Genomic DNA, 13896 nt, shown 5'->3' on the forward strand with positions numbered 1-13896 from the left:
ATAAGGGATATCTTATTAATTATATCATTTTAAACTAAATAAAGCTTTGCTTGATATATGTATGTATGCCTATTTCTGTCATTGATAACAATGTTTTGAAATAAATATTTGGCTTAATTTTGTGTTATTCAATGGTTTTAAGAATTTGTGCTTACTTAACCAATTTCATATAAAAGTAAGTACTCCAGCTACTTCCATTTTACTCGCGTCCCCAGAGAACTAATTAGATTAATAATACTTTGCTTTCTATTGGTGGAAGGATAGGATTTTCAAAATTGGTTAATTATAAATTAACAAACTTAAGCATTTCATAATGTTATTTATTTGCATAGAAATATAAGAAAGAAAGAAAGAAAGAAAGAAACATTTATTTGCTTAGAACATAGGTGGTACCCGGTTTTACAATGGTTAAAAGTTCTAGCTACATTCTGCCTAACTTGGCATGCAAATATTTATACTTTATTTTTTTTTATGAAAATATTAATATTAATAATTACATTTTTTTTTAATTTAAATTATAGTTGCTTAAAATCTACTTAATATTAATTAATATAAATATACAATAGCTATTACATTTCCTTTGGTTTTACAAATAATCATATTCATCAATTTTACATTGCATAAATTCATCTAGCGTATAAAAACACTTGTGTATCAACCATTTCTTTAGCTTCCGTTTGAAATATTTAAGGGGGAGTTCTCTTAGGCTTTTAGGTAATTTATTAAATATTGTAATGCACATGTGGTAGACATTCTTTTTATGTAGGGTTGTTCTGCAAAAAGGAATCAATATTTTGGTAGGATCTCTTGGTCTGTATTTAGTAACATGATCCCCTTTGAATTTAAAAAATTCGTTATATTTTTTTACAAATACTGATACCTCAAGAATATACATGCCAGCCATAATAGGAAGACATCAAGAAAATATTTTTTTTTAGAAGAATCTTGTATAAAATCACCTTTACAATTTTTTATACGTCATAAGTGTTATTGAATGACCATGGTATGCCCGATGCAAATAAAAAATAAGTTCCCAGTATCTCAAAGTTCTTTTAATGTATTCACTAACGCTAGTCCATCTTGTTAATAAATCTCTAGTCTTTATCATGAAAGCACGTGCCATTTCAGGAGTTATGAATCATGTCTGTCCGACCGTTTGTCAGACATCTATGGCGTGTTTCACACACGAACTAGTTTGGAAATTCTAACCAATGTCGATATTCTATGTAGTTTAGGTTTTCGGTTTCACAAACTTGCTGAGGGATATAGTTCACACACCGGAATAAAAAGTAGCCTATATTTTTTTCTTTAGGCTATGTCTCTGCCAAAATCTTTTCTCAAAATCCATTCAGTTGTTTTTGCTTTCTTTAACTTTCGTGGCTATAATATTACTAGGACATAAGGCTATTACGGAAACTGAAACATTTTTGACTAACTTCAGAATTAAGAAATTGGTGACGTCTCCTTGTAGGAAGAATATAGTTAAAAACTTACAAATCAAGTATATTGTTGAACGGCAAATTGAAGAAAATTGTTTAAACAATAAAAATGCTAACTGAATTTTCAGACAAACGGAAAAATATAGACTTTTTTTACACCACATCTAACTTAAGCATTCACCAAGTATTTTTATCAAATCTAATATTTTTTTTATTTCAAATAGGCCTTTGCAGGCTCATATGAAACGACACACTATTTGCACGGTTCCAAAACGTTGGCTTCATGGAGGAGAGCCGGCAAGAAACTCCATAGACACTCTTTTAAAAAGTAATATTTTTATCGTCAAAAAAGTACAAAGATATACCAATAAATATATCGTTAAAAGCCCTTCAGTCTAGCACGTACGTATTCCAGTCGATCTGACAGGAATCTCATTCGATGCTAGGTTTCCATCAATGGGCCTGTTTCGCGCACGACTTGGTACTGACTGTAGGCGCGCTACGTGCCCAGACCGTTGGAGTTATTCGTCATCTAGTAAGGTATTGGAAGGTATTTTTGGATATATATTTTATTATTTATCGTACATTTCTTAGCCGGTTACACTCGCCAAAAAATATATTAAGAAATCTTAATCGTACGGTACAATTTTTGTCTAAAGCAAAATATTTTTCAATATTTCTGGTGGCAGGTGAATAACATCATGAGGATTCCTAGATAATTACTAAGTAATAAACAAATAATCCATAATTAGTTACTTCACGTCTATGTATAAATCTATTTGGTGAAAACAAACACATAGTAGCTTTTCCTAGAGGTTTCCATTTTATTCAAGACTAACCGTTTTCCCGCAGTTTCATCCGCGTCCGATGGAAACTGCTGACTGCACCGGGATAAAATATTAAAGCTTTCCAATAATTAAAGATTTTTTTAGATCGGTTCAGTCGTCTTGAAGCCTTTAGGTTAAACACAAACAAACAAAAAAAAATATTTCTATTTATTATATTAGTATAGAAGTTAAAATTTTTAGTTTTAAAATACTGCAATGCCAACAAACACTCTATATCTAAATCCTAGTTAACAAGATAAGGTCTGTAATTTCATAAAAAGCCTCATAAGACTTGTCATCAGTTATGCTTACTTCAAATATGATTTATCGGACCGACGTGGGAACATGACGGACTCGTGTCGAGCAAATGTCTATCATTTATCAGCTTGACTGACATTGAAGTGACAGGGTGTAGCTTGCAAAAAAATATTGAAAATTTTACTAGAAAAAGAGGTAAAGAAAATTGTTTAAAAAGTCTAGTTTTCTAAGTATTCTTTGTTAAGACTATGCTGTCCAAATGTTCTGTCAAAAATTATGATGAATAAAAAAGACTAAATAACAGAATAAAGATAAAATATAATACAGATCTTTTTATATTTAAGTATAAAATGTAAGAATAATAATAATAGCAAAGCGTTTTTCCAATCCATCTCAATTTAATCAAAGATTAAGGGAACGATTTTGATGGGCGATAAAAGACTAGACCACGTTCTGGATATTTATTTGATCAGCCCTTTATGCTACTTAGACTTAACTTATATAAACTTTAGTATCTACTGTCAAGCATATTTTTAAATTCGGTGGTTTTAAGTAAATCCTTACTGTATTAATAATATAGATGCGAAAGTAACTTTGTCTGTTCGTCGCGCTTTCAATCTAAAACTATTAAACTGTGCACTTAACTATAGACGTTTCTAAAGCACCTTTGACTTATATTTAAATAACCCAGGGAGTTCAAACCCTGTTAAAGGATATAGACTACATTTTAACCGGGTGAGAGAAATGGTGCCCTTTGTACGATGACAAAATTGTGAAGAACACCTCGTTTATAACCATCTTTGTGAAATCTCTTTTCTTAGTTCGATCAAAGAAACATCACAAAAAACATCCCTTGTATCCTTCAATCTCGAGCAATTTTGTGTAAATTCTCGAGTTTCTCAAGATAATAGAAGCAGGTGAATAACACACCTTGAAATCAAACGGATCCCCTGAAATTGACACTTTGGGAAATACGTGTCCCAATTTCCTTATTTTATTCGAGATTCGGCGTTTTCTCGGTCAACATGGATATCTTAAGAAGGGAAAGATTGTTAGTTTTGTATTTGAAACCCTATTACTTTGTCATCTTTTGTTTTTTCCCACGAGGATCTTTTGGACTGAAGTTTACATTACAAAGTATGTTAGGTTTAAAATATTCTTCATTGGTAAAAAAATATTATTATAGTGTACTAGCTTTCTTTCTCATTCATGAACTAGTAGTACTAATTACTAATTACTAACTAGATACTAATTATTTCTGATAACAGTCTGTATCTTACCATCCTACGTTGTACGTACAACAACTTAGTACGTTGTATACTCTTTGCTATATTATAAATGCGAAAATAACTTTGTCTGTCTGTTGGTCCCTCATACAAAAACTACTGAACTGATTTACTACTTTAAAACGCAGATAGTTTAGATCCCAAGAAAAGACATAGGCTCACACACGGCAGCATACTTTTCACCCGAATACGGAAAATTGTTAGCCCTGAAACCGCAGGAGCCTATTATAAACTATATCGAACTCTATTAACCTTCAAACGACTATCAACATTTGTATATCTAGTGAAAGTTCTAGTTTCACATGATATTAGCATCGAACGGTGAACAACTGACGAACGAGTGCATTTTTTGTTTTATTTACAGTACATTGCACTTTCGCGATCACGTAACTGTGTGGTTCAACTGTTTTTGTCGGCATTGGACGTGGTTATTTTTTGTTCGGATTATGTAATTATACGTTTTGTTTAGTTGGGTTTGAAAGATTTTATCTGAGAGTCGGAGAGTTTACTTTTGAAATTCATTAACAATAAAAAATCCCGTTTTGACCCGTCATTCATCACACACATTATAAAATAAACTTTCTTGACTATCTGTTCGCAATTCATTCAAAATTAATGTGTGTGTGTGATGAACTACTTTGCGCAGCCGGACAAATAGCTTGTAGCCCTGCCCCCTACCTAAATGGATTATCTGTCTCCCATTTTTTTTACAAAAAGATATTCTCTAAGATTATCTTCTCGCAAACAAACTCTTCAGCTTATATTAGTATAATTCTCTAGATATAGACATAAATATAGTGACATAAGCACTGCCTTACGGAAACTGATCATGAAGATAAGTCTATTGCCATCCCTTCCTGAGAATCATCACTACTATCTACCCTTGGTAAGCACTATATACCATGTTAATCTATGTTCGTAGGGTTATGTCGACAGTTGTTTGCTTTTGTTTGGTCAAAATCATAGCCCCAGTATAAATAAGTATCTTGTTTATTATATGTCAAAATTAAAACATTTTTACTATGACCATTTTAAAAGTTGAAAAAATTCTACGTCGTATTCAAACAATAAACTATTAAGAAGGAATTAGCGTTAATCACCACGCTCGCTCAAGGCGGATTGGAGAAGTCTGAAGAACTTTATAATAAAGATTTCCTCAAGATGTGTTTGTTCATCTTTACTCAGTTACTTATTGCTGTCTATGATATAGGTACTTACGAAGAGTTGCACCATTTAACTGTAACCGATTTGACCAGTGAACGGCAACCATACGGCTTGTTATAGTTTGGTTATCGCTATAGTTGAATGGTGTTACTCACCCTTAAAAATAACATATCTAATACTTAGCAAAGTTACATTAGCACTTGCATAACCTAGAATCGGACCTCGTACACTCTTAAGGGGCCACTAGACTTACAATATCAAACAACAATACTAAAAGAAAACGATGTTTCCATCTCGCGATTGTTCATAATTGCCCACGTACGGGATTGCCACTATTTTCCGCAACATTAAGCCACCATCAGCTTTCGCCATGGCTTGAGATAAACGCTCATGGTGTTTCTGATGTGGCGATAAGTAGGCTGGTGACAGATGACTCATTGATATTTGTTGTATATGTGAGTGTACAACACCTGTGTGTGTTGGCGCGCGTGCGACAGAGACGTTCGTTCAATAAATCAGTATGTCACTGACTCGCCGTTTGAATACACGTATGTGTCTCCCCGCTCCGAACATACCTAACAGTGGCGACGAGGACAAAATAAACTTAAAAAAATGTTTGCTAACGGAGGGTTTGGTTCAATAACCAACTTTGACCACCTGACTAACGACTGGGACACCTACAAGGCACGGCTCACTCAATGGTTTATTGCTAACGATATAAATGATGAGTCTGACAAAGCGAAGGTAAAACGCAAGGCAATATTATTAAGTGTTTTGAGTGAGTCCAGCTACAAACTAGCGAGTGACCTGGCGTTGCCGCAGAAGATCGAGGCGGTGGAATATGATAGTATCATCACTTTGCTGGACCGCCATTTCACCCCTAAACGGCTTGGTTTCGCGGAGCGATACAACTTTTATTCAGCCACGCAGCGCCCAGGTGAAAGTCATACTCAGTGGGCAGCGAGGATAAGAGGATTGGCGGCACATTGCGGTTTCAAGAATTTGGAAGAGGCCCTTCTCGACAAATTTGTGATGGGAATGGCAGCGGGTCACGAACGTGAAAAGTTGTTCGCGAAGGATCTGCAGGAACTGACGCTGGGGAAGGCCGTAGAGTTGGCTGAAAACGTGTGCGCAGCGCGCAAAGCAGCAACTACCACGCAATTGTTGAGCGGAAGCGCCGGGGCGAGCCACGCGGTCGCCGCCGCGGTCGCCGCCGCGGCCACCGGCAGCGCGGGGCCTGAAGGCGTGTTCAGTATCTCCAAGAATGAAAAGTGCAGTGTGTGCGGGTATACCAATCATAAGGTCAATCAGTGCCGTTTTAAAAGTTACAAGTGCAAAAAGTGTAACCGCAAAGGTCATTTAAGTAGAATGTGTGCGTCTAACTCAAAAGTAAATTACGTCACGGAAGGTAATGTGGATGTCGGAGACGATGGTAAGTTGGCGGTACTTAACATTAAATGCGTAAAAGGTAGACCAATGTCAGAATTCGTTAACGTAAATGGTGTATTTTTGGAGTTTGAGATAGATAGTGGTTCAGCCGTTAACGTAATATCAGACAATACCTACCGATCGTATTTCAAGGAATTGCCATTGACCGACACTGATAACAATTTATTTAGTTACACGGGAAGTAAAATGAAAACTTTAGGATTTATTCATTTAAACGTGTCGTATACAGATAGCACACATGATCTAAAGTTCTACGTAGTGTGTGGCGGCGGCCCGCCGCTCCTAGGTCGGGAATTTCTACATACATTTAACATAGAATTTGCCCCGGCGACGCCCGTTAATTACATGAATAAATCACAGAATCAGACAATTACTGATATTATTTCGCAGTTCCCAAAACTATTCTCAAATAGATTAGGTTGTTTCAATAAAAATAAAGTATCTTTAAAATTAAAACCAGACGCGAAGCCGATATTTTTTAAAGCAAGACCTGTCGCTTTCGCCATAAGGGAAAAGATCGATGCGGAGCTCAATCGTCTTGTAGATCTTGGTATATTAGAACCTGTAGAATATTCGGAATGTGCCTCTCCCATAGTGCCAGTATTAAAGAAAGATGGCGGTGTTAGGATCTGTGCAGATTACTCTGTAACTATTAATAAGCAATTAATTATCGAAAAATACCCGTTACCATCTATCGATGAATTATTTTCTAGACTACACGGTGGTGAGCAGTTCACCAAACTTGACCTTTCACGAGCTTACAACCAATTTCTACTGACAGAGGACTCACAGGCCCTAACATGTATCAACACGCATCGCGGTCTTTTCAAATACACTAGGTTAGTATTTGGTCTGGCGAGTGCTCCAGCCATTTTTCAACGGGCAATGGAATGTGTACTTGCCGGACTTGATGGGGTAATAATATTTTAGATGATATCTTAATAACAGGGAGTAATGTTAACGAGCACATAAACAGGTTAACTTTAGTGTTGAAACGCTTGGAGGATGCAGGGTTAACTGTTCAGCAGGATAAATGCGAATATTTCAAAAACGAAATTTGCTACCTCGGTCATATTATTGATAAAAATGGTATTCGCAAATCACCAGATAAAGTTCAGGCTATTTTAAAAGCTCAAACGCCGACGAATAGTACGCAGTTACAATCATTTTTAGGTCTAGTTAATTACTATAGGAGTTTCGTACCAAACGCGTCGTCGGTTCTGAGCTCATTGTATGAATTATTACATAAAATAAAAATGGGAGTGGACTCCAGTTCACGACGAGGCGTTCAAACAAATCAAAGAACTACTGGGTTCCGATCAGCTGTTAGCGCATTTTGATCCGAACGCTAAATTGTTGCTCACTGTAGATGCATCGCCGCAAGGGTTAGGTGCCATTTTATCTCAGCGATCACGTGCTGACGACCGCGAGAGGCCTATCGCATTTGCTTCAAGGACGCTCACAGCAGCGGAAAAAAATTATTCACAGTTGCAGAAAGAGGCAACGGCAATAATTTATGGTGTAAGAAAGTTTCACCAGTACCTATATGGTCGTACTACACCATTCATACTACGTACGGACCATAAACCATTGATAACAATTTTTGGCCCGCATCGTGGCATCCCTGAGGTATCAGCTAATAGGTTACAACGCTACGCGTTATTTTTGTCAGCATACAATTATACCATCGAATATATTCGCAGCGGTGATAACAGTGCAGATTTTTTATCACGAGCGTCGTTAATGAATGAGAATCGGTCGCGGGACGAAGCGCGGGGGGAGGATCGAGACTGTGACGAGCGCGCTGCCTACGTTAATTTTGTCATTGAAGGAAGTCTACCCATCACCTTATGTGAATTACAACGTGAGACTGCCCGCGACGAGATTTTAAAAAAAGTTAAAAATTATGTGTTGAAGGGATGGCCACGCAAAATTCATGACCCCGAATTGCGACCATATTTTGATGTTAGGTTTCAATTGGCGTTAGAAAATGAATGCTTAATGCGTGGTCATAAGGTAGTCATTCCTCATTCACTAAGAGAAAATATACGGAGAATTACACGGTTCACACTTCGGGGTAGTAAAAATGAAGGCAATCGCGCGCGAAAGATTGTGGTTTCCGGGAATCGACGCGGCGCTCGAGCGGTTGGCAGCCGCGTGTAGCGTGTGCGCGCAACTGCGACCCGCGCCTCCCCGCGCGCCTCCCTCGCCGTGGCCGTATCCGCCGCATGCATTCTATAGAATTCATTTGGATTTTCTTGGACCGTTTCATAACCAGATGTTTTTAGTTATAGTTGATGCATTTTCCAAGTGGGTCGAATGTTACACTGTTAGTACAACATCATATGGATCAAAAACCGTTATAAGTAAATTATGTGATTTTATGTCTAGAACAGGGGTGCCGCACACGTTGGTGACGGACAATGGCACTTCCTTCACGTCTAGGGAGTTTGTACATTTTTGCAATATAAACGGTATTCAACATGTATTATCGCCGGCATATCATCCGTCAAGTAACGGCCAAGCCGAAAGTTTCGTAAAAATAATAAAGAAAGGTTTAAAAACCATAATTTTGCAAGGTAACACTAAAATACCTCTTCAAGAAAAAATTGCTAAGTTTTTATTTGATTATAGAAACTCCAAAAATAGTACCACAGGTAAATCTCCGGCGGAAGTGTTGTATGGTCGACCTTTGCGTTCACGTTTGGACTTGATTAATCCCTTGCAAGTCGCTTCGACATCCACTGATCTTTCGTTGACCGTAAGGAAAAATCAGTCCTTACAGAGTAATCATAAGGGAGGAAGGAAAAGACCAAAATTTAAGATAAATGAGGTTGTTTGGATTAAGCGATTTTTAGGAAACGACAAATATTGTTGGGTTCAAGGCATAATTAAGGAAGAGATTGGGAATGTCATGTATTCGGTGTATATATCGGAACTAAACTGCAGGGTTATTCGACACATCGACCAGATCAGACGGTTTCGAGCTGAAGACGATGATGAGTTACCAAACAAAACAAATGATTGGCACTCGGACATAGAAACAGACGACAGCAGCTTATTGCCGCAGCCGGAACCTACAGGCGCATCGGGAGAGACTATAGTTCCCGTAGGCCCACAATCACCAACATCTGCGGAAGAGGCTCATATTGGAGAAAGGGAAGGTACTAGTGTTGTGCCATTAGCCTCACAGTCGCAGTCTTCACCAGTTCATCCTAGATTAATGAATCTCGACCCACCAGCACCACCTGACACAGTGGAAAGTAGTGAGGATGTTTTAGAACCTGACCAGCAAAAGCAAAGATCCAAACGCCGCGTTAGGCCTGTTAATTATAAGCCATTTTTTTGATTAAGGGATTTTGTGGGGAAGGGATTGTTGTATATGTGAGTGTACAACACCTGTGTGTGTTGGCGCGCGTGCGACAGAGACGTTCGTTCAATAAATCAGTATGTCACTGACTCGCCGTTTGAATACACGTATGTGTCTCCCCGCTCCGAACATACCTAACAATATTGTATATGTTTCTATATATGTACCTAAATAATTGAGAAAAGTGGCGAATTTTGAGGGAGGAATCTGTATACATATGTATCTAAATAACTGAGAAAAGTGGCGAACCTTGGGACCTTTGTCCAGCTGTGGATGTCATTCGAAAGAAACGGTGATGGCCTAAATTAAGGACACTGGAAAGTCTTCACCTATTTATAATTATTAGTTGGTCACTGATTGTATGATATTCGAGATACTGGAAAAAGGATCGGAGGTTGATGACCTGATCATTGAAAGAGTGTAATTACTTTAAAGTGACCTAAAATTGGATCATTTTTAGCCACACCCCGCGATTCAAACTAGTTACTTTTCGGACCCACATAAAAAGTGGCTTATAGCTTTACTCAAAAATGGACTATCTAACCTTGAAATAATTTCCAAAATCGGACCAGACTTCTTCAAATTAGTGCGTTTAAATAAACAAACTCTCCAGCTTTATTGTATTCGTTTGCAAAATCTGTTTTGCTGACAGATCACCCTTTGTACATGGTGTTTGTAAAAAATTTCCAAACACCAACATTTTCATCGAATACTACTACCAGCTCAACCTATACTTAAACCAAATGCAAATATAACTGCAGAAAACAGTAGTTTACAAATATACTATTACCTCTACCTGATAGTTACTTCATACAACATGTTACGGTCGAAATATCCTCAAGTCTGACATGGATTGTCAACCGTAACGGCAAAATATGGCGCCTAGGAACCGCCTTGCCAGGGTCTAGTTGGCCAAACAGTCTGATTATTAGAAAGCTGAAATACTAGATACTTAGAGTATTTTATATGACTTGTGATTTGGTTGGTTTCGTGGTGGTGAAATTGGGGTAGTGACGTTTGGTTTGTATTGAATGAATGATGATTCGTCAAGTGTGTAGATGGAATTCTATTATTGTGTGTTTAGTTTGTCTTTAAAGACAAATTATTAAGTATCAAGTTTCATGGCTATATTTGTTTAGAATTTTACATATAGCGCATCATCATCATCAATTATTAGAAATCTTTCCTTATCAAGTCAAGTGTAGCCTCACTATAAGTCATGTCATCGACACGAAAAGAAATAAGTCTTACCCGGGGCACGAGCTTGCTCAAGGCGGATTGGCAATTTCAGACTTTTTAAGACTATGTTTCTTTAAGATGTTTTCTTTATGCACATTCCTTGAGAGATGGGTGTTTTAACTTCGCCTCTACAACTATTCGAATTGGATCTTAAAAATTATACTTGTTTACTTAATTGATTCATAAAATAACAAGGCTTTTACACAGCATACCTATTTATTATTTCTTAGACAATTGAATGCCACCTTTAAATATGACGTTCTACGACTACACCTTAACATTATTAAACGCTTATCACTACCATTTACAATTTATTGGCCACAATCAAATCCGAGCCAAGTAATGTACCACGTTAAACGGTAGGTTTGTCAAGGGTCATTTGTTGACCGAAATGAGCGCGGGTTAATATCGGCTAAATGACCAGAACAAATGATAACATTCTTGACGTACATTTTGTTACTGCTTACGTGGTTATGTCATGGTATATGTATAGGTAGTTTCTGGAATTGGCTGCGTTAATAAATAACTTCCTTGTCTAATGATTCATTCGTGGACAGTGAAGTAGTAAAATATATTATTAATTCGACTTCTACTATTTGTTCGTATTCAGTTTAGCATTTCCCAATTATGTTAAGATCGGCTGGTATTAGATAGAAAACACAATTATGTTGGGTACATCTGTTTTCTTAGAAATGTTTATTAGCGTTATACGTAAGTACGATCATGTTTAAGCAATGTATAATTATATCCCGCTCAAAAACGAGCTTTTTCACATGCAAAACCCTCAGGCATCCCTGCGAGTTCACTATCGTCACTCAATACAACTCATCAAAGTCCTGCAATGCTGTTCAAACATTTCAGTAATATAAAATCTTTTCTACAAAATTCACAAGGTTGAAAACCACTGAAATAGACAAAGGATTACACGGGAAACTTTGCCCGTTCTTTGTCATTCGATCAGCTTCCCATAAAGTGTAGTCTGAGGTATAGAAGCGAGGAACCACAGACTACGAACACAATATAGTAGGTATAAGGTTTTGTAAGAATATGAGATCGCGATTTTTATTCACGAAGGAAGTAAAGCAGTGGTAGGTATGGTAACTTTAAATAATAAAATACGTAAAATATGGTTTTATTAAGACATAAAAAACAGTCCAAAACAGGCCTCCCCCTTAGATCTCCACAGATACCTGTTGGAGCTAGAAGAAGGTAGTAGGAGAAGTAAATTGATTCGTCATAATGTGCCTGGCATATGTTGACAACATTATTAGTGTTCATTTTTTTATCAATTCTAGCAGCGAGTAAGCGCTCGAAGTTTATCTACACATTGGCATAAATATCATAAGTGAGAAAACTTAAGGACCCAAGATCTTGGTCTACCAGGCATAACACACAGGATTACACTAGCGTTTACTTTTCTACTTTCATCGTCTTCTGATACCTTAATTTCAAGTAAACCTGACATAGAAAACATCCCAAAATTCGCACCCAATATCCGAATTATGACAGAAACAGTCGATGTTCATACTATCCTCGAAATCAAAGCTCTTGATTCAAAAGGTAACTAGCAACGGGGACATCGTTAGTAAATATCATACGAGTATAGAAATCAAAATATTGCCGTCACCACTGATACCGTCGGAAATATGGATTCAATAGAAATTCGGCATTTCTAAAGGATGTTACGTATTTTAGCTTAATTATATTTCCGCCCTAATTATATAGATAGTAGAGAGTACATATGTTTGTTTGTCTATTTTTTCCGTGTATTGATAGGTGTGTTAGGTATTGAAAGTTCGCCTTATTTACTATATAAAAATAAGTCGGGTTTTCCTTCCTGATGCTATAACTCCAGAACGCACGAACCGATTTCCACGATTTTGCATTCGTTGGAAAGATCTCGGGCTCCGTGAGGAGTTTATAGCAAAGAAAATTCAGTTCAACAAAAAAGCGGGAAAATCTTTTTTCACATACAGCGCCATCTCTGATGTCTCTGAGACATTCTAAAAACTAATCTGGTGGCGAAACAGAGTTCGCCAGGTTTGCTAGTAGTTTATATAAAGAAGTAAAATATATGGGTTAGGAGGTTTTCTATGTATGATTGAATGCATTTTGACTACGACCTCACCAGATTTTAGGCGATGTTTTGGTTAAAGGTGGAGCAGGCTTGCCTATGCATTTGGTTTAATTTTGGATTTTCCTAAGGATGCCGGTGAAACTGCAAACCACAGCTAGTTAGTGTGTATTCTATTGAATTTGGAGGTTTTGAAATTCTGGGTTAATTTTATTGAATTTGGAGGGAATGAAATTTTAGGACAAATTTTATTGAATACCAGCACCAATTAATTAGTGGGTGCTGTTTACTGATTATTATTTCTATAAATAAGTGTGCTACATCATGTGTATTTATGATGGTGTTATTTCCTAGAGATGCAAGTACTACAATTGACATCAAAGTTCAGAGTAATTGACAACCTAATTATGTCAACAATACCTTTTTGTAATTTTACGAAGCAAAGCAAAAACTGTCCACCTTTTCATATTCCGTAACAGCTATCCCGACCCTGCTGTTTCCACAAAAAATACAAAAGCTTATGTTTTTACAGAATAAAATACAAACCTAACACGTAGAAACTATACGCCTCTGTATTTGACATATCGTCGACACATGGATACAGGGACAGTTTTGAAAAAGAGAAAAAATGTGCTGGCCTAACTGACATACGTAGGGTTCTGTATTATAAAACTTTGGCAGTTTTGGTTTTCATTTTTGATAGCTTAAAAAATGGTAACAAAACTAACTTTAAGGTGGTAGGATAAAGGAAGTGGACGACCGAAAAAACGCTGGCTTGTGTGAAAGATGA

General features: G+C 36.9%; 1 protein-coding gene and 1 pseudogene across 1 annotated transcript in view; both read left to right on the forward strand.

The window, feature by feature from the left end:
- The window catches only part of LOC110382702 (uncharacterized), a 73269-nt gene that overhangs the window by 13378 nt on the left and 45995 nt on the right, over window positions 1–13896 (forward strand). The window lies entirely within an intron of this gene.
- LOC135118359 (uncharacterized protein K02A2.6-like) lies at window positions 5424–9882 on the forward strand (annotated as a pseudogene).

Source organism: Helicoverpa armigera, chromosome 21 (genome assembly GCF_030705265.1).
Source record: "Helicoverpa armigera isolate CAAS_96S chromosome 21, ASM3070526v1, whole genome shotgun sequence".
Classification (NCBI taxonomy): domain Eukaryota; kingdom Metazoa; phylum Arthropoda; class Insecta; order Lepidoptera; family Noctuidae; genus Helicoverpa; species Helicoverpa armigera.